Below are 21,388 nucleotides of genomic sequence, written 5' to 3' on the forward strand. Positions count from 1 at the left end.
TGTTTTATCTTAATGCTTACCTAGATATATATATATTTTTATAGCTGTGTTGTGGGAAAATGTTGCCATTGCCTTCACGGCAGCCGTTAGCTGTTATGCTAGCTCAGTGTTGTTGTGCGCGTTATATAATACAACTAAGTGATTGAGTGTAATTTACTTTTTGCTTTTTTTTCCACAGGAAAAAGAAGAAGGACAAGGAGGAGCAGATTTTGACCAGTCAAAACGAAGAAGGAACGAACAAAGAATAAACCAATAAAATTAAACCAGAAAAAAATTACACCAGAAAAAATACAATACAAAAAACTACAAGAGAAAAGTGTTATTCATTTTTCTGTTATTCATGTGACATAGAAGACAAGATCATTACGTAATTAATTGACTTTCTGTGATTATTTCAAATGCTGAGTAATGAAATTACGTAACTTCTAATTTGTCTTTTTTACTGACTGAAATTACGGTTTGACTTGCTATTGGGTTGTAAAATATCATTCTCACTTTGTAACTTTGTAATAGCAAATGGAAAGAATTTTAAAGAAGGCCTCCAAAACACACAAGAGAAGAGTTGAGGTAAGTCTGTCACTGCTAATGTTGATATTCATATTATAGGTAACCTGTTTTGTGTGTGTGTGTGTGTGTGTGTGTGTGTGTGTGAATAACATCTCTTTTGTGTGTTACAGGATTTCAACAGACACCTGGACGCACTGACAGAGCATTACGACATTCCCAAAGTCAGCTGGACGAAATAAATATTTTCGACTGGGTGCATTCAGAGCAAAATCAGCTGCCATGATGTTACCGTACATGCTTCTTGCTTACTCTGCAACAAAGTCATTTCCATTTGGGTTGTATTAAAATTATTCACTGTATATTGAGATTATGTTTTGTAGCTTTTGGTTAAACTATTTAAGATTTTGATTGGGTTTTGTTTATTGTACCTATGGTAACTTTTAATTCTCTTGCCCCCTATGTTATATCAAGTGTAAAAGAATCTGGGTCTCGTCTTTGACGGTGAACTGAAGCTTGATAAACAGGTTAATTGTCTGGTTAAGTCTAGTTTTGTCCATTTGAGATCTTTAGCCAAAGTATAATCATGTCTCGTAAGTCATTTACTCACCCTCATGCTGCTGCAATCCTGTATGACTTGCTTTCTTCTGTGCATAAAATCATAAAAAAAGTCAGCAAACAGCACAAAATAACCGCATCATTTATTCATGCTGCAATGCATGCTAGGAGCTCACAAATCTACAACAGTGGGTCAGTGTTGTGTAAGTTACTCTAAAAAATTAATTAATAGCTCCTAATTACATATTTAGCAGTGTAATTAGATTACTGTAGCATTTACTCCATAAAAATTATCGATTATTTATAACTAATTACTTTCTAAATCCCATATCATCCTCCACCAGCTGAACGATACAAGAATAGACATGAAACTGCTATTTAATTTTTTTTTTTTTCAAATAAATATGAAACTAACTAAAGCATTTAAAGGGAGGCTCCATTGACATTTTAACATCAGATGTTATGTTTTGATGTTAAATCCACTGTTTATATAGACTTGTTCTATAGTCTACACAGTATTTAATGCAATCACATCAGAAGTAACTAATTGAATTACAAACAAATTAAGAGTAATCCCTTACTTTTTCAAGACAAAAGTAATTCAATTACAGTAATTAATTACTTTGGAATGCATTACACCCAACACTGCAGTAAAAAAAAAAAAAAAAAAATGGATGCACTGCACTGGACAGATACAAGAGAAGGGCTTCAGCTTCAGCTCACTGGTGATGCTGTATGGCCCAAAACATGAAGTTATGAATTTAAAAAAAAAAAAAAAAAAAAAAATACAATGAGTTCGTAACATCAAGAGCTGGTTCTTGAATTTGCAAAAAAAAAAAAAAAAAAAATATTTACTCAAGTCAATACGCTGGAGGGGATTTCATTCCATCAGTCCAAAGATCTGGAAACTTTCTTAAACAACCAACCCTCATAGCCTTCAAACCTCCATCATCACCTAAACAAATGACTACTGAATAAAGCTAAACTAGTCTGAATTTACAACGTTTTAAACATCTAATTGCGAAAATTCACTAGTCTGAGTCTAGTCACATTGCAGAGCAACAAAGGGCCTTTTTCAGCTTTATCGATGTTTTTAGGTAAAGCTAAACAGTCAATCTAAATCTCATTTCACCAAGGATCTTCTCACATTTATGATGCTTAAGCGTGGGTCGGCAATATAAAAAATTTGTCCGGAGCTTTTCAACAGCTACATGGTATGGGTTCGCATCAGAAATTGTACAAAAAAATTATTACCACACAATCCTCTATGCTAATTATATTGATTATCCTTTATACTGATGATCTTTAGTAACTTTATTTTATATTATATTATATTAAGATGTACAATCGAAGTCTAATAGCAGAAAAACGCTATATGATGCTGTATGGCCCAAAAATCATGTTGCAACACAAGTCTACCTGCAGAAGGCGCTGTTGGATTGGTTGTGACTGAACTGAAGCCAAGTGGCTTTTTCATGCAATCACGTGTTTTACCTTTCAGTCGTGTCTTTAGTCTTTTTCTTTTTCTTTTATTCACCCGTGGTCAGTGACTTGCTTCATTTCTTTTAGTTTCTTCTAATTGAGAAATTAAATATCATAACATAATCAACTCACACCAAACAATCGCTTGCGTGGAATCAGAACAGGGGTTCTTTTTTACTTTTTTTTTAAATCTCAAAAAACTGAATTTGTGTTTTCTCATTAATGTGCAGTCTACCAGTCTGTGGCTTGCGCTTTCGGGTGATGTAGTGCATAAAAATCTGAATGAAATAATATGAAAACCAATAAAATTGATAAACTAAAAAACCGAGCCTATTTACGCTTCATTTAATACATATAATCATAGGCCCTATGTAGCATGTTGTTATCTAATTATAACATTTAAATATATAGAGAAAGAAATAGCATTTGCAGATAGATAGATAGATAGATATACGTGTAGTATATTAGTAAAATTGACCATAATAACTGAACATGTTGTAATTTATATATTTTTTTATATCTAAAAAAAAACCTGATATTATACAGGTATTACAGTGTCTATGGCTTACCTTATATTAGTGTACTAAATCATTTAAAATAGTATGAATATAATTTTTGATAAATATATATATATAATATATTTATATATATAATATATATGTAGCATGTTGTTATATGACCGTACACAGACAGTTTGTTGTTTTAGGGGAATAATAGGTAGATGATATTGGGTCAGTTTTCTACTGGCATCCCCCAGGGCTCAATTTGTAAGACCCTTACTTTTTAGTCTTTATTTATTCCTGATTGGTTATCTTTTGATACGAAATGTGTATCAAGTATCACTTTTAGGCCGACGACACAAATGTATATTCATTGTAAACATAGTCAGAGTGAGGCTGTCTCATTGTTCACTAAATGTTTCTCTGAGATAAAATCATGGATGGCTAATAATTTTCTGTGCTTAAATGGACATAAGATTGAGGTACTGCTTACTGGTTCTCCTCATCAACTCAGTAGGTTTGACCAAAGTCCTCTTTTCATTGATGGCTCTGTACTTGAATTCCAGAGCAAATTAAGAAATCTAGGAATGATCTTTGATTCCTCATTGATATTTGACCCTCACATACAAAGCATTGTTAAAATTCTTCTTTTTTTTTTTTTATCTAAGAGATATTGCAGAATTTTGCCCCATGCTGCAGAAAAGTTAATTAATATTTTTGTCACCTCTTGCATTGATTATTGTAATGCACTTCTTATTGGGGTTTCTGAGCATACTTTAAGTGCAGTACGTTCAAAATTCAAAATATTAAATATTAATTTATTTGATTAAAATTTTTTTTTTTTACTACATTTCGCCTTGAGTCATATATTTACAAAACCTCAGACACTACACTTTAATTAGAATCTAGTCATAAATTACTGTTGTAATATATAAATATATCAATTGCATAATTTGTGTTGCTTTATTTTAGTGTTGTTTATTTTAGGTTTTCCGTGCACTAAACCTCCCCAGAGCCAATATCCACAAAACCCCAGACGCTGCACCTTAATTAGACGCTAGTCATAAATTAGCGTTGCCGTGGATTCTCTGGGTCTGTGACACTGCAATAGTGTCACATATGGTTCTGATGAGAATGTATTTATGTTATCTAACATCGGACTTCATAAGGTTCAACTGCTATGCTGATGTAACTCTTTGTCTTATATTGTGCTCGTCTTATCTTTAAGATTTAATACATAGGTTAGCTTTCGGCTAGTACAGTTTGTGGCTTTTTCATTTTCAGTTCAATTAAATGCATCAAAGAGCTAAAGGCAGCTTGCAATTATTTCAGTTATTACTAAATTATGCAACTGTCTAAATTATAACTGTTTAGAATGTCACAATGGAAATTCCCATTAGAAGCTGCCAGGTTTCATTTAAGCACCCAATAAACGGTTTTCACCTTTTTTTTTTCATTTTTCAGTTTAAAAGTAGAGAGAAGTGCATATGTGCTTCAATTTGTACAACCCATGCTGTTTGTTACCTTCACAACTGATGTAAAAATCCATAAAATGCTGTTATACATTAAGTTTTGCTGACTTTTTTAGCATACTATTCTTTTGGGGTTGAAGGGGGCACTTGTACTGTCCCACTTTTGCAATTCAAGGATCAGTCTTAACCCCCGATGAGCCCACAAAACTCATCACCCAAGATGGTCTGTAATCATGAGCGTGCTGCCTGTACAGGCCACATGGGCTAAACACAGAGCTCGAACCCACAGACATAATGAAAGTGCTGTAACTGAGATACGAGCCTCAATGAAAAACAGAAGGGCTTCAGAGCAGGATCCACATCAGTAAATAAACTATTATTATAAAAACAATCTAATATATACGTATTAAAAATAATAAATATTATTTTGTTATAAATAACACATTTATAAATAAATGTATGTATACATTTATTATTCACTGATAAATAATGCATTTTTAATGTATTATAAAATAATAAATGATTATTAAAAAATTATATTTATTTATAAATATATTATTTACTGATGAATAAATGCATTTTTTAATTCATTATGAAGTAACATTATTAAAAACAAGGTGTTATTTTGCTATAGATAACATTTCTTTATAAATGTATTTACTGATAATGCATTTATTAATTTATTATAAATGAATAAATAATGATTAAAATAATCAATGTGTTATTTTGGTATACATAACATGATTTATAAATACATTTGTTTATGAATTTGCTGATTAAAAATCAATGTATTTAATCAATTCTAAAATCAAAAGTAATAATTATGAACATAATAATATTCATAAAAATACATTTATTTATAACATATTCTTTACTAATAATTATTTAGTGCATTTATTCATTTATTATAAAATAAAGCAATAAATCATAAATAAGTGTAATTTTGTAATAAATACAAAATGTAAAAATTCATTTATTCATAAAAGTATTATTTACAGATAATATATTGTTTTAATTTTATAATAAAGTAATAAATAATTATTAAAAATAATTTTATTTTGTTTTAAAATACTAGATTTATATGTAAATGTATTATTAACTGATATCCAATAAATATGAACAAATAATTAAAATAATACAATTATTATTTAATTATAAATAAAATTTGATACACCGACATTTCTTCCATTTTAATTATGTTAAGTAGGACAGCACACTAGATGGACTGCTGACACTTCAGTCTCTGCTTGTTATTGCTCTTTTTTTTTTTTCGCCGACAAACTAATCCCAGTTGAATTCCTGTCAGTGTCTAACTTTGATAAAAGTTGATTTAAGTGACCAGAGCGGGAAGTCCTGGTGAGTTATGGACATAATTCATAACCAGAGTCGACGTTCACCCTGTGACAGCGAGCGAGAGAGGTCAGGACTGTATCGAAGAGACCAAATGGTTGCAGAAAAAGAAAACACTCAAAAAGCAGACTTTGATGTTATCTCTTGCAATAACCATCAAGCGAAGAAAACAATGGAGAGAAAATGCAGAAAGCTCGGAGGGAATAAGGGCGTAATATTGTGAGCCTTTTCAGGCAGATGGAACTGCCTGCCAATAGTATTGAACTTTACAGCTTAAGGGTCATTGATGACGAACGTTGTGCTGCCCTGTGGGACTCCAAACACACGACTCAATGTTTATGTTCCAGTTTCATGCCTCAGCATTGCTGAAATTGTGATATGATAATGCACATATGAGAAAACGCTCAGTGAAAAGTTATTTTACATTGGCAGGCATAAAAGCAAAGCAATTAAAGTTATCGTTCTTCAATTTATGGCAAACAAGCAACAATCAAACAACAGCTTATGGCTTAAATTGTTTTTGATTTACTGTCGGCACTAATTCAATAAAAACGAGGACAACCGCCACATGTTTTCAAATCTTTCACAGACCTAGAGGAGCTTGAGGCGGACAGAACTTGATTTAATATTGTAGTCAGCTGCGCTATGCTGATTTTGTCGCAGTCTGGTGCAAAATCTAAATCTTTAAAAGAATAACAGGTTTTCCTGAGCCAGAGCTTCAGGTTGTTTGTATTAAAGTGAAAGGTCATGCTAAAAATCTAATTCGGACTAATTGTTAATTCACTGCAAAGTAAACACTGCAACCGAATCTTTTAGAAGATTAAACTCAAGAAACAGATCAATGAACAAATCGTTCATTTCAACAGGTTCTTTTCAATGAACCCCTAATCCAGTTAACAAAACTGACTGAGTGGTTCATTCGTGAATTGAACAGTTTCTTCAAAAGTTGAACTGATTTGTTAACTCACTGAATCAATTCACTGATCTGGTCCCAGCAGTGGGTTAAGAACTGGAGATCTTTCCCACAAACTGTTTATCTCTGAAAATAACCAAAAAACACCATACACATAATTCATATGACTTGTGCACTTTATTTTTTAAGTTGTCTGAAGTTGTACGGTCCCTTGAAGAACAGACAAAATCTAATAGGTCTATTTTTTCATGTTTTCCGGAACGATTCTTGTTAAAGTTGTTAAAAGAATAGGTATGCAGGTGAGTAAATAATGACAGAATTATCTAAATATTCAAATGCGGTCATTGTTTTTATTCACTGTTAACTAACTAATGCAAACGAATCATTGGTTTACTGAGTCAAGAACCAGATCAATAACCAAATCAGATTTTTGAACAGAATAATGGACCCTAATCCGTTCACCAATCTGTGACTGAATAACTAATCACAAATTGAATTGATTCATTCATAAATCGGATTACTGTCGTGTTCCTTACATAACTGTAACAGCTTCAATTTAAAATATAGTGCACACAAAACTGTTTATTGCTGTTTCCTTTTTGTCATTTTTGGAGCTTATTCTGAAAAGAAGCCAGTAATGACAGAATTCTAATTGCTTTAACTGTGACCTTACAGCATAATGACAGAATTCTAATTGCTTTAACTGTGACCTTACAGCATTTATGCAAATAGCAAACATATCAAAATGCTTTAATGCAAACACAAAATATCATCATTCTCCATGTGCATTTCTGACCCATCCCTCATTTTCCCCATAAAAAGCTTTGTACTGGGTTGGGGGGAGGATTGTGGTACGGGGCCAAATTACAAACCTTCCTCCATCATCTAGTTGAGGCTCCTACACTCTACCTACAAATTACAGCTACAAACCCCCTGAACGCTACACCATCCTATTTTACCCTTTTTAATGTTCTAGTCTCGCAACCCCTTCAGGAAGACGGATTGTTTGATGGCTCAGCAGACAGTCATTTTAGAGGATCCTTTGGGAAAGAGGAAACAGCAATTTAGACCCATTGTCTAGACACATGAGGAAAATTGCCTAGTTTAAAATCATCTATAAGAAATGTACCCAATAACTGATGTAATTCTATGAACATGATGGATATATGAGTATAAAATGAAGTTGTTTCTAAAATCTCCATAGCATTAGCGTCCACATATGCCCTTAATTGTTCTCAAACACACATATTTTATAAGCAAACGAGAGCCAGATATCCTTTAGCATATAAGAGAATGGCTAACTGTCAACACATAATCCTCCACACTACAACACTATTAAAACCTAATGGCAAACTTTCATTGTTATTGTTACACGGCAAACGCTGCACACTTGATCTATTATAACCTTCCCCACATGCTCTCCTCCAACAGCTGGTTTGTTCTCGCTGTGACAAATCCAATGGAAAACATGCGCACGTGGCCCATTGTTTGCGCCTGGGCCGGACATCAGGTTCACCTCGACCGCTGGTCTCCAGATCCCAATGCAGATAATGCTAACGACTTGGCTCGAAACTAAAGCCTGAAACTCAATACAGCTGTTCCCTCCCAGCTCTTACCAGCAGATCTTGTTAAACATGTCCTCAAGTATGATTATAAGATGATACAAAATAAGAGCACTGCATGTCCTGCATATGTTAAAAAATCTCTAGACGTGGTTACATGGTTAGCTAGGTAAGAAAATGTGGTTACTGTATCTGCTAGACTTAATTAGCCTGCTAGTGAGCATGAGAATGCAGATACTAATGTATACATCTGGATATGCTTGCTTCGAAAAACGGAAAGTCCCATGTCTATCCTAAAATGAACCCAGGCGGATTGTGCCAACATTTCGCTTAAAAGAGATTACATTGCTTCTTGCATATTCAATGACAATTTATTAAAAAGTGAAATGTTTAGTGGTGATAAAAAACACTTTCAGTTTTATCCGAAATAGATGAACATGAATCTGGCAATTGATCTTTTAACATTTTATTCACCTAACAAATGTTTCCTGGAAAACTAACACACAACATACTCCTTGACTTACAGTGCATTCAGCCTAACATTTTTTTTACCTAACATGCGTTTCCTGGGAATCGAACACACAACCTTTTGCGCTGCTAACACAATGCTCTACCACTGAGCCACAGGAACGCTAGTTCATCTTGTTTGAAAATGTTGTAAACTCTAGCCTAAACCTAACCAACAGTATTAACAAAATGTGAGATAAAACACATTTGCTGAAGCAACCATATCATTTAAATCCAAACCAAGTACACTTTGCTGTTTTATTATGACTTGTATAATGCTGTACCTGGTGAGCTACCGAGCAAGTTTACTATGCTTGAAAAGCCATACACATGGAGCTGGTTGTGATTTAACTGCATTCCTTTACAAATCATGTACTATGATAAGTGTTTTGAGGGTCATAACATATTATTGTGTAAGGAACCGCGTGGAAATAAGTCTTTGGTAAATAATTTATGTGAAACGGAATAAAACTTTTATAAAAGCTTTCAGTCTTTTTGCTGCCCCTAGTGTTCATTTCAGCTGGACACTGAAGCAAATTGTATGTATAGGTATGTTTTTCATGTTTTGCTAAAGTTTAGGTAGAGGAACGCATTTCCAATGAGCTTATGTTACCTATAATTAATCCCAAAGGTTATCCTGCTAATGATAACTTAAGGTAGAGAAAGGTGGTTTGATGGTCTTGAAATGGTAGGCCTTAAAACAAACAAAAAAAAAAAAATAAAAATAAATAAATAAAAAATATTATAAAATAACTAAAAAACACAGTATTGACAATAAAACAAAAAAGCAACTGATCTAAAAATATCAAAATTCCGCTTACAAAATGTTTCTATTTCAAATTTCATATTAACTAGTTAACACCACAAGATGTTGCATTTAAGTGTATTTAAAGGTATAGAAGTTGGCTTGTTTTGACACTTCTAGCTATTGTCTCTGCTAATGACATGTTTGGAATTTAATTACATGATGAATGGCCTGGTTGCTCAGCTCCATCTGGGCCTTGTTTCATTTTGGCTTGATTGCTGAGAGATTGATTGTTGCTCTGGGCTCTGAGGAGGTGCTGAAACACGCTAATTTCTTATTTACATATGTTTTGGATCCAAAATAATGTTCTGATTGTCCCCAATCTATCCTTCCACTGCAATTTACATTGTGTCCAAAAGCATTAGTCTGCCAGCCATGGCCTAGCCAAGATATAATACATAACAAAGAAATCATAAGCAAGATAATCTGTGGATTATTCATAACGCATTATTTTTTCCCTAATAAAAATATTTTCTGTATGGGTGAATCGTGCAATAGTAAATGGGTTTGCTTTAGTCAGAAAGAATCCAAGCTGAAATATGTAAGGATGAATTGGGGGAAAATGACCTACAAGCGCCTTTCCTTCCAGCTTACCATAGTGGGCTATTTCAGGAGCTGAGGTCAGCAGTCCGCATTCAGTTGATGTCACCTCCTGCGCTCTGAAGTGGCGTATTTAGCAGTGCTGGAATGTGGTTGAGGAAGTGGCTTGAAGCTACTGTCTGCCAGGCTCTTCTCTGGACACAAAATAAGGACAGGACACAATGAACGGGAGAGTGCTACTGTCCAGACACAAAGGGGTCAAAATTAGCAAGTTTCTGTGTGAGTTCACCTAGTTCATCTTCTACACATGGTACTGCTAACAAACTGCATGTCCTTCTACTATAATATAATAGAATTTATGACCAGTTTGAAGAGTTTAGTTTCAGCACTTTGTGTTGAAGTGAAAAATTATCATTTGGTGATTTGCTCACCTTCATGTCATTCCAAAATAATATTTTATTATGATTTCTGCGAAAAAGGAAATAAAGAAAATTTAAAGCTATTTATAGCTATAGCACATGCATATTTTCCTTACAAACAGTTGTGAAGCACCAAAAATGAGCATTAACCAATGAATTGTAACAAGAAAATGCATTTATTAATCATAAAATCTAAATGAATATAAATTAAACACTAACAACTAAAATCTGCAAATAAAAACTGCAAAGCACCTAAAAGTAGAGGAAAAATGCCAAAGAAATGTTATGGCTGATAACCAATCAATTGAAACATTACAATTTATGAAAAAGTATTAATATTTTATTTAATTCATTCATTGTAAAAGGAATGTAAGTGCATTTATGCATCACTACATTATAACACACAGTCAAATGTGAGTGTTGTGACGACTAAGACATTAAAAATCTTATAAATTAAAAACATTATATGGAAAAGTATCTGCAAAGCCCAAAAATTTGAGGAGAAACAAAACAAAACAAGCAAAAAAAAAAAAAAAAAAAAAACAAGCAAAAAAAAGTGTATCATTGACCATTAAAATTAATAAAACCTACTTAGATTTTTTTTTTTAATCTAAATAAATAAATAATAATAATAAAAACTAACAACTAAAATCATTTTAAATGCTAGTTTTACATAATGCAAGTGAATTTGGGCATCACAACATCATTAATTTATATACCACCATTAAGGAGAGTACAAACAAAAAAGCTGTAAAAACTGTGTATTTATTTGGTATATTTAAGTTATTGTGATTTAGTAAGGCCTTTTATTTAATTTTTACTTTTCATTATTTTATTTTCATTTATATGTTGGTTTTATATATACATGTATAGTTAATATGTATTTTTTATGGGGTTTTTTTTTTCTTCTTTTTGTGTTAACACCCTCACCACTTTAAAAAATGTTTTTTTTTATATTTGTTGTTCAACAAGCAATAAAAAAAAAAATAATAAAAAAAAAATAAAAAAAAAACATTATATACAGCTTGGAAAATGGATATTAATCGGCATTAAAGCCAATCTAAATGTAAAAACAGGTGAAATAATTATGCAATTAAATATCCAATATTGAAAACTAAAATTTGGTGAACCGTTCCTTTAAAGCAGTCGAAGTTGCACTTGACACATTGAACTTGTTAAAATATTCCCCGAGGGGCACCACTGAAGAAATCTCAGAAGTCAGGACCCAGTGTTTGCCTGTCTGATACTGGCATTGTGATTGTTTGAGTAGAACTTTGTCAAGCAGACGTTTCCCCCAGGTATTGTGTGGTTATCTAATCTCAGCGGCTCACTTCGGTATGTGAGGTGCTTGTGGTCAATGCGGCTGTAGCACACATGCATAGATAGCCATGTTTCTTCACAAAGATGAAGAGCTTTCAGTAAACGCCTTGTCTGATACTTCAGAGTAATGAGGGGATTATAGTGAGACACGTTTTGAGTTTCCCAACTCCGGGTTGCCCACACGTAAGACAATAGCATTTTATATCTCGCTTTGTTTTTTAGTAGGAAAGTCTTAGCATTAAAATGTTTGGACACCTAATGTCCAATATCTGTGAAGAAAAACTGCAAAAGAAGCCTTTGGAATAACATGCAATAATCAAAACAGTCCTGTAGAGGTCACTCTTCCCCAAACACTACTTAAATTTCCTTCCAATTCAGGCTGGTGACAAGCAGCTGGCGGCAAGATTAACCTTTCAAGAAAAGGCACATTAGACCCCAAGAAAAATGTTTATGTGAATGAAACGACTGAAAACACTTAACACTCAAGCCTAAATTACGACTTTCCTAGTGTAGTCCAAAACAAAAGCTTAAAACAGCTTAAAAACAAAAAGTAGTCAGCTTGTATTTATATTGCATTGTAGTTTACTGCAGCACACTTAGCTTATAAATTAAGCATAACATTTATGATGCTATATTAGCATGTTAGCATCCCACGTGGCCTTGAGCTAGATGCTACATTGGATGTTTAGAGAATAAGAATTTCATGGTTCAATTCCCCATTAAAAAAATTGTTTCTTTTTCAACAACTTTTAAAGTTATCAGCTTTCGTTGTTTTTGTTAGCGTATATAATTTTGACAAAGTTGATGTAACCCAGCCTTGCAGAAAACATTAGTCTGTTTTAGAAACCAAAATATGTTATAAAATCCCAATTACGAAAGTGCTGGCATTTCTCATGGCCCTGCATGTGTTTGCTTTTGACATGATACAATAACTTACGTAATTGAGTTGCATGGGACATCGAGTGCCTTTTGGCTTTCTATAGTGTGCTTGGGAGTCCTGCTGTTTGTTATTCTCTGACACGGTTGCCTAGCAACTTTTTTTTTTTTAGGGAAATCCTTGCGTGTGAGCACACCTGGTTTGGTGACGCAAGCAGGCAGCCATTCCTCAGCAAGAGCAGCACAGTGGTATTGACTGATGTGGGACCATTGCATGTCAGCCACAAACATTAAGTAATAGGCAGAGAGGCTTTAGTTTATGGAGTGTAGCATTGGCGAAAAGATTTTAAACAGAATATATTTGAATATTTCATCCATGACACAGATGTACGTGACTCTACAAGGCATTGTAAAGGAAGATGTTAAAGACTTTGCTCAGAATTCAGTCTGAATTAGGATTAAGCCTGGAGCTCTTTGATGGGAAATAGCAAATAGGTGAACGTTTCACCTCAGATGATTGCAACAGATGTGCACCTGTGAAAAAGTAGAAACTTCAAGAAAAGCAATAAAGAGAATAAGATTATAAAGTATGGTTATTTTGTAATTTCAGAGTGCATTTTAAGCCTGAAACACACTGTATGCAAATATGCGAGGAAGAATGCTTCTAGCTACGCAAGCTTGATTTTATCTGTCGTTGAGAAATGTGTCAACAATTCAAAATGCAAAGTTTGCTGGTATTAAGCCAACTAGTTATAGCATCAGCTTGAAGCAAATATAGCAACCCAGCAGACACACTGTAGCAATGCTCTAGGAAACATCAAATACACCCATAGCAACGTGGTAAAAACCATACAGAATATTCTAGCAACCGCCTAACGATCACCCAAAACAAATTATCAAACACCAAGAAAACCCTGCGTTTGGCCAGTCATTATACAGATACACTTACGTCACTGGTGGTTCATATTGTGCTGGTCTAGACCTGAAGTAGGAGCTAATTTAGTGCCCCCAAAAGACGTTCCTATAACAAAAATTATTCCCAGTTCCTTAGGTGTGAACACACCAAAAAGCAGGGACTTTCATCAATAGTTATAAGAATGAAAATATTCCTCCAGTGTGAAAGCCCCTAGAGAAACATGCTAAAAACTACCCATAATCCAACAGCAGTTGCTAAATCACCCAGAAACCTCTAGCGAACACCAAGAGCACCCTTAGCATAACAACACTCTAGCAACCCACCTAGCTATGACCCAGAACACACTAGCAAACAATAAGAACACACTTAACACACAAATAGCTGAAAGTCATTGCATGCTAGGAATGTTTAGCGAAGCTAATCTGCAAATATTTTAATGGGACAGCCTTTATGGCCTATTCCTAAGTAGCCATAAAGGTTTAGTTGTGTTCTTTGCGACTGCAGTTCATAGAGACTGGCTCAAATACAAAGGTCACAGTCCATGTGCGCACCTGAGGGATGTCGCTAATGCTAATGCTAACCACGTCTATATCCCTCAGCTCCACGTCCCCATCTGTGCCTTTTCAATACTCGGAGGAATGCAAGAAAACCATCAGGGTGACATGTGCGCTCTGTCCCGTAATTCGTCCCCTCTGCCTAGCGACCACTCTCTTTTAAAGCCATGAAGTGGTTTCTAGGCCCTCTAACTGCTTTAAAGGGGAGTAAAAATAAACCCTGGAGACACATGTGCTTTCCATTTAACTCAAAGGAGGAGGTGAGGGGGGTGGTAAAGAAAGAAAGAATGCACTCATTGTGACCTATTTACTTTGAGTTGTTATGATTAAGTCTAAACCAGCATGCAATTTACAGATTATTCCCTTTTAAATAAGAGGGTACGCTCGACACAAGAAAGGGCCCCAAGATGAGTGAACGGGGGGAATGAGGGGGAGAGAGGGTTTTTTTTTGAATGAAAGAAAAGTTAAATATAACATATGGCCACATAAAGATATCCCAAAATAGCCTATATAAACCAATGGTATAGCACATCAGACGGAAGGCGTACAGTACATATGTTTAACTTCTGTCAAAAGATTCAAATGACATGCTAATTTAAAACGCACCCAAATGTATGTTTTAAGAATTATCTTTACATTTTAAGAAACAATCCATCACAATGCTGGTATGTTTTAGTATGGTGCTATGCAAAGGATGTTAGCTAGAGAGGTTTCTAGTGTGTCCTGAGTGGTTGCTAAGAAATTCTGAGTGCTTTTAGCACATTGTTATGCTAAGGATGTTCTTGATATTTGCTAGAGTGTTTTGAGCAATTGCTTACTTCTTCAGTATAATCGTAAGTCTGACTAACACAACAAAGTTCAGCACTTTAAGTTTCAATAACACTATTAACGCATTAGCAGCCACCACTTATGATATGATTCTATAAAATGCCATTAGGGATTGCTAATCGATTAATCTTTCAAAACACTGTTATCTCATGTTCAAGTCAAATGTTGCAGTGCATATTGACATTGTTGCTTTTAAACATTTATCTTGGCCACGGGTGACTCACTGTTCAAATAAGAAACTAAGTGTTTAATCAATATCCTTGCACTAAGGAGGGAGCATGCCTTATCTTTAAGCTGTACGCCAACTAGGGGATTTAGAGACGACATAGTGATAGTAGATTCCACCTAACTACTAATGATTAAGCTTTATGGTATTCTAAGGGAAGACACTGTTTCCCATCTGATGCATTGCCATTAAACAAATGGTGTGTAAACATAACCCTCTCAAAAATGTTGTGTACTGACATATGGCCAAGGGTTAAATTAGGCCAGGATGATCCGGAATGCTGTTCCGGCATAATCAGTTCACTAAAGTTTGTTTGTCAAACCACTCCAGTACACATATTTAACATTAATATTTAAAACTCATGTATCCAATAGTAAAATACCATAAGGGCCAGTCATGGCCCTAATGTTTAGAAATTCACCACTTGTAACCCAAAGAGTGAATGACCAATGCTCCCTAAATATCATGATTGATGTGAGACCCTTGAGCAAGGCTCAAAAAAAAAAAAAGGCTGCCCACTGCTTCGGGTGTATGTTCACGGTGTGTGTATGTTCACTTGGATGGGTTAAATGCAGAGCACAATTCCAATCAAATAGCTTCACTTCACTTTCAAAAAGCATTGGACATTTGGCATGCAGACTACAGAAGATCAGGACAAACCTCAATGGACTTGTTCGCATAATGCCTGACATGTTCATTCATGTATTCAGTTCAAAGAAAGCAGGGACATCCTGTTCTATGCGGTTTGTGTTTTGAGCAGAGATCATGCCAGGCCACGGATGCCGCAGGCCATTGTGGAACCTGCGTACAGACAGTTCTTACCTGAGACAGGTAATCGCAGTGGCTGTGTTCCAATTCCTGTTCTAATCTTAACTCATCCTCTCGCCAAACAAGTTCTTAGAGAACAATCAAAAGACAGTATGTGCGGGTCACTGAGGGTGCAGCTTTTCATTGATCCATAAACATTGCAATTGAGTGGAAATACTGTCTGGCTTGGACAACCAGTCCAGTTGCCTTATTGTAGCTAAGATCAAACATCTGCAGTATAAAGGGTTACTTTACATCAAAATGAAAATTGTCATTAATTACTCGCCTTCATGTCGTTCCAAACTGCTAATGACTTTTTTTTCTGTGGAAAACAAAAGGAGATATTTTGAAGTTGTTCTAGCTGCTTACAATGTCTCCAAAATGGATGAAAAAAAAGAGATTCACTTATCTTAATTTTCCCTTTCCCCTCTTTATCTCATGAGAAATAAAAACGTATTTATGTAAATAAATATTTATATGTACATCAACTATAAATAAATAACCTATATTTATACAACATGGAAAATATTCATAAAAAAGCACAAAATAAATATATAATTTTAGAATAAAAAAACATTGTGTGTGTGTGTATATATATATATATATATATATATATATATAAGTTGCAATTACAAAAAACATTGTGTGTGTGTGTGTGTGTGTGTGTGTTTTTGTGGTATATATATATAATATATATATGCTATATATATATATATATATATATATTATATATATATATACATTTAGTATTAATATATATTTACAATATTTATGAAATAAATAATCTTTGCTTCTTGAAATTGCTACTTTATATTGCAACTTTATTTCTCACAGTATGACTATATTTCTTCATTTATTTCCTGACCCTCATGCCATTCCAAGCTTCTTGAAAACCATAAGAAACAGTCATTTTTGGGTTAACTGTCCCTTTTAGAGCTGCTAGTTGGAGAACTGTTGAATCCCGGCAACAAATCAGCCCTTGGCAAGGATTAACAGCTTGCATTGTTACACTGTCTTCCCACTAAACTGGGACAGCTTGGAATAAGAGCATCTTCTCTCAGGCCCCAATTTGTTTTAAACCCCCAATTTGAATACAGGTTTCAGATCAGATGTGATAAACTGTGATGTGGGCCACATCTCGATCAAAACAAGATTGTTTTAATCCAAACCTGCTGTGTTAAAGAAAGTCAAACATCCTGATAATCTTAAGGGGTCGTCTGTTTCAAAATATCACAAGAATGGGAAGAAATGGGACTCCTCAAATATTTAACAAACACCATGGGTTTAAGAGCCAAACCAGTGTTCACTGTTAGGTTTGCCCTTGTGGTCCATATGTTTTGCTTGCACAGCCATTAGGAAAAAACTCAGAAATGACTAAATAAACCAGGTTGTTATACCATTATAAATAGCATATTAGTACAAAAATCACCTGTTAGAAAATGCAGACTGTCTCTGAATTAAAAACCTCCAAAGATCTTCAATTATTTGTTCCCAAAAAGAAGGGAAGAAAAAAAATAACACATGTGAAACTAATCATAGCATATTACCTTTTATGAGGTCAAAAGTACAAACCTCCCGCTTGGAAGACAAATTTCTAGGATTCTCTGAAGCAAAACCAATACTGTAAACATTACTAGGCTTTATTACATTACGAAAAGGGTCAGGTGAACATCCAAGGATGAAAGCAGGTCTTTCTCTCCCTCTGGGTGAGCAGCTGTCAAAGCCGTAAGGTGCACAAAACAAGATCGACCTGAATTCATATGACAAACTCTCACGGTTCACTGCAGAGATGGTTGTCTGGGAATAACGAATCTGACAAATGCAAAGCACAAAAAAAGTTTTACAACATTTCTGACAATTCGTAATAGTGGTGTAGTAAAAAATAGCAAATTAAATTCAGCAAAACAGTAATATCTATCTATTCGTCTCTCTCTCTCTCTCTCTCTCTCTCTCTCCATAAACATTTAAAATTTGATATATATATATATATATATATATATATATATATATATATAGATAGATAGACTAGATAGATAGATAGGCCTATATATACTGTGTGTGTGTGTGTATGGACATGTATTTGAATACATGCCCATACAAATATTAAATATTTATTTAAACAAATAAAACAAATGTTAACATGTACAATACATATACATTACATATAAATTATAATACTTGTATTTAATATGCATATAAGTAATGAACATTTAATTTTAATTATATAATGCTAATTTAAATATATGACATATAGAAAATAATTTAAAAATAAAAACATTTATATATATTTAAATGTATAAATGTGATTTAATATTACTGCCATAAATACTTAAATAAATATGAAATATGTTTTATTTAAAAATAAATATATAAAATATTAATATAATTACAGAAATAAATATACAAACATTATAATGCATGTATTTAGTATGTGCATATATAAAATAAATTAAATTTAAATTATAAATGTAATATTTATATTAATGTAAAACAAAATATCAATGGTCAATAATATTATATATCTATATCTAATATATCTATATATCTATATCTATATCTATCTAATCTATATCTATATTATATATATCTATATATATATATATATATATATATATATATATATATATATATATATATATATATATATAAATAATATAAATCGAGAAGTCCAGTAAGTATCATGAGAAAGAGAGAAGGCAGCCCATATGAAAACTTGTGTTTTTGTGGTCGGTAACATGGTTATTAATGAAGTGCATACACACAGCTGGGTTTGCAAAATCAGAAAAGGCAAACTCTCGAATATTGCAATTTGATGTTCCCCCATGGAGCTTTGTCTCGGATTAGCTTTGCATGTTGTGTTTACCAGATGTCTGCCAGTCGGCTTGGAATGCCGTCTTCTTTTTTATACACCATAATCAATCTCAGACATCAAAAAAGATAAAATCTTGTTGACACTGAGTAATCCAGTTAGCATGTTTTCCGCCTGTCCTGTAATAACTGCACACCACTGATTTTTTTTCTTCTTTTCTTTCTCTCGAGTAGAAACCAGGCCAGCAGGGGTGCAAGGCTGCTGAAAATAAATGGATGTAAAAGATGGACACATCTTGCACCTGTATGTCGGAGGCCCGTTAGTTCTTCAGTTACAGCAACAACACAAAGCCCTCAGCATCCAGTGGCTCTCAGTGGGCATTTGACCTGCTACCATGAATATAACAGTAGGTATGAGGGGGGGCTCCAATACGGTTTTTTGTTTTTTTTTGTTTTTTTTTATTCTGCTACAATCTGAAGCCGAGAATTAGCTCTAGTTTGATCTACACATGAGCTCTCGCTAAGAACATCAAAAAATAACATGGCGCAGTGAGGAACATTCCGCACGTGTTTGATTTTCCCTCCGAAAGTTGCATGCTTCAAAGAAACACTCTACGAAGAAGGGGGGACATAATCTGACCAAGAAGACCTCACCTTACATCACTGAAATAACAAACTGATTTTTATTGAGCCAAAGAAAACTAATATATTCCCTCAGCACAAACCAATAACCATATTAGTACGATTTTCAGCTCGTTTACATGACAGGCTGAGAGAACAAATGTGCTGCCGCCTTGTTGAAGATTCCCACGAGAAACTGTTACGTTTGTTTGTTCTCATTCTGGTTCTTCCAGTGAAAGTCTACATTAATCACATGGGCCAGCGACCAAAGAATACACTTACAAATATTCATAGCATTGTACTTGTTTTAATAATCATCCTGTTGACTTTTGTACGTCAAAAAACACCTGGTCTGGAATTCCTCCAGGCTTAGCAAATCAACACGTGATCTGTAAAGTATTTTTACACAAATGCTTCGATTTAATGCCTCGTGTCTGTAGCACACATCAGCTATAGCTTTCAGTGACGTATAACAGCCCACATTAGCGCTTCCGATTGAAAAAAGATATATGCCGTGAGAATGAAAGCTAATTTACGTCAAGACTGAGAAATGTCTCATGAAAGTACATAGATCACGATAACAGTCTGTCTTAAAGATTAGCACAGATTCTTAAACTGCATCCCATAAATCCAATACTAACAAATATTTTAGATCCATGAAAGAATGAATTCAAAAATTGCCAATTTTGTTGTATAGTAACAAAATTTCCAAGAGACAAAAGTTCAAGAGTAAGACAGATATTATGTACATTACAAGTTGTGCTAATATATTTTTTTCACAGTGTCAATTCATTTCAATAAAATTTAAGTTAAAGATTCCAAATAAAAAAGTTAAAAGTTAAATATTTAAAAATGAATAAATATATCAATTTAAAAACCAATTTGTTTTATTGTGATTCCAAAGGCATTTTGTGCCCCTCTAGTAAAGCTACACATTAAGATTTTAATTTATTTTCATTTAAAATAAATTAATAAATATTTTTTTAAATAAATTGTAATATAAAATATATAACAAAAAGGGAATAAATAATTTTTTTATATTCATTTAAAAATTTTAATTAAAAACCATTGGGGCACTCTAGATAAGTTTCAGATTAAGAAATATGCTGCACATGTAAGCTTTTAGGTAATTTAATTAATTAAAATAATAAAAAAATTACATATATTTTAAAATAAACAAATAATGAAAATTAATATAAAATTAATTAATTAAAAAAAATAATGATTGGCATTTGGATGTTGGTATTTTAGTTAATTTGAACTTTGAAAAAATGAATATAAAATAAATAGAAACTTAAAAATTATTTTAAAGACATTTTGCACTCCTCTTGTACTGAGGCCTGCTAGTGGGCCCCAGTCTTAGCTTGGCTGTAAAACACCTGTCTGTGAGCCGTCGGAGGATGGAGCTGACCCAGGAATGAAAGCCTTGCAGGAGATCTGGGAAAGCAGCAAATGTGGGATCAGCAGAACCTGCTGTCTAGACGAAGGTGTCGTACCTGCATTCCTTCCAGAGCGACTCATCCCAGCCGGCTTAAGGTCGCTGTTGAGCAAGACATGTGGGAGTGAATAAGAGCTTCAACACGAGCGCAGATGGTGGCTCTCATGCTGGCAGCGCACACATGCCAACATCAGCCGAACAACAACCTCCCAGCATCCCCCCTCCGTCCTGTCACACTCTTAGGCCACACATTAAACAACACACGCAAACCCCCCCCAATCATCTAATTACACTATTTGAAACAAAGCATGTCATTTTAGGTTAGTAACTTGCCATTGAAGCGTTGAGAGTCTGCAATTTGAAGGAAATCACATACGAGCAC

The 21,388-nt window shown here is 33.9% G+C and overlaps 2 protein-coding genes and 1 non-coding gene across 4 annotated transcripts in view; 1 reads left to right on the forward strand and 2 right to left on the reverse strand.

Annotated features, from left to right (window-relative positions):
• LOC109047541 (protein phosphatase 1 regulatory subunit 29-like) overlaps positions 1–21,388 on the reverse strand; it is a 905,211-nt gene that overhangs the window by 362,400 nt on the left and 521,423 nt on the right. The window lies entirely within an intron of this gene.
• Positions 1–21,388, reverse strand: part of LOC109046565 (beta-1,3-N-acetylglucosaminyltransferase manic fringe) — a 788,629-nt gene that overhangs the window by 232,638 nt on the left and 534,603 nt on the right. The gene's annotated exons all lie outside the window — the stretch shown is intronic.
• On the forward strand, positions 285–1,197 carry LOC109046631. The gene is made up of 3 exons (XR_006153269.1): positions 285–318; positions 514–567; positions 678–1,197. It is a non-coding gene; the product is annotated as an uncharacterized LOC109046631 (transcript).

This window comes from Cyprinus carpio, chromosome A22 (genome assembly GCF_018340385.1).
Source record: "Cyprinus carpio isolate SPL01 chromosome A22, ASM1834038v1, whole genome shotgun sequence".
NCBI lineage: Eukaryota > Metazoa > Chordata > Actinopteri > Cypriniformes > Cyprinidae > Cyprinus > Cyprinus carpio.